At 39.0% G+C, this 1432-nt stretch overlaps 1 pseudogene across 1 annotated transcript; it reads right to left on the bottom strand.

Annotated features, from left to right (window-relative positions):
• Positions 1–3: 3 nt before the first annotated feature.
• LOC116273379 lies at positions 4–1425 on the bottom strand (annotated as a pseudogene). Its single transcript, XR_004181732.1, has one exon. The product of XR_004181732.1 is annotated as a stabilizer of axonemal microtubules 2 pseudogene (transcript).
• Between the last annotated feature and the right edge of the window lie 7 nt (positions 1426–1432).

Here is a 1432-nt window from a genome sequence, read left to right as displayed (position 1 = left end):
ACTCTTAAAAGCAATATTTAAAGGTTTGCAACTCTCTGTTGGAATCAATTTGTGTGGCACATAGTGAGATCTGAAAGTGCTCAAACCATCAAATTTTCCAGATGGGTTGGGAATCTGCTGCTTCTTAATAACTCCTTGACGACAATTTTCCCATGCTGGAAAATCTTCCTTCATGGTGCTTTTTCCTTGGAAAGGAAAATTGTTACTTCTTCTATGAGAAACTGGCCTGATGGGAACTACACGGTTGGCCTGATACGGAACATAGTCAAGATGGCTTGTGCTGTTTAATAGCATGCTACCTGTAGGAGGCACATACTCTGGTACTTTCTTGACCTCAGGTGGTGGGATTTCCCATGGTTGAAAACATTCACGGAATTCAGTGCTTCCTTGAAACCAAGCATTCTGGGTCACTCTGGTGTGTACAGGTCTGCAGATTTTTGCAGTTTCACCAGTAAGACCCTGAAAGTCATACCGGTGAGTTGTGAGATCCTCAAAGCGTTGCTCAGTTGGTTTGTAAACTTCTTTTGGCCTTTCAAACTTGAGTTCAAGCTGATGAGGTATATAATCAAGGCGATGACTTGTAATACCATTAAAAGGGGCTGTAGAAAGTTTGACCACAGAGGAGGGTTTAAAGCTTTGCCCACTTTGCCTAGGCTTTATCTCCTGAGGAACAAAGTCATCCTGAAATGTAGTTGAATTTCCAAATTTCACAGTAGAGGGTTGATAAGTTTGTTCTGGCTTATAAAGTTCACTTTTTTGAAGGTCCCAAGCTCTATAATCATCTTGAAAATTAAAACAAAGCAAAAACATTTTTAAATGCTGAAGGAAACCATCTTCTAAAAATCATAACTGATTTCTCTCATTGCCAAACATCTTTCCATTTCCTTTAGAAATCTAAACAATAGTATCAGAATACAGTTTCTCTGATTCCTTTCAGATTTGTTCTTTTTCTTCATTTCCACCTTCCTCTACCCATCTCCTCACTTTAATACATATAACTTTCCACTTTCAGATTCATCTGATTACGTAACAAAGGAAAGGCACATCTGAACCTGATTGCTGATAGTTCTTGAAAGCCAAAAGGACTAAGGACAGAGTTTAGGAGATTATGGTTGAATTCCTAGGAAGTGTTTGGGATTTTAAGTACAACTCACAAAATGCTAAGGTATGTCTAAAATCCAGGGCTTGAAATAAAATCAAGTGCCTTCATGTGTGGGCAAAAGTAATACAGATATTACTCCTTGCTTTGGAGAGAATCATCAAAGGAGAGAAAGTTTTAATTCTGGTATACTCTAGGAAGCTACAGAAAGAACTCCTTGGGCAAAGATACAGGGTAACATGTGCTATCCGAGAAAGATCTCTTGGCTTCAACTTTCCCTCATGAAATGGACTTTAAGGCATTCCCAAAAGATAGAGGGCCATCTAGAGGCCA

Source organism: Papio anubis, unplaced genomic scaffold (assembly GCF_008728515.1).
Source record: "Papio anubis isolate 15944 unplaced genomic scaffold, Panubis1.0 scaffold6193, whole genome shotgun sequence".
In the NCBI taxonomy this organism is placed as follows: Eukaryota; Metazoa; Chordata; class Mammalia; order Primates; family Cercopithecidae; genus Papio; species Papio anubis.
The sequence above is the reverse complement of the archived record's forward strand: the minus strand, read 5'-3'. Positions and strand labels throughout refer to the sequence as shown.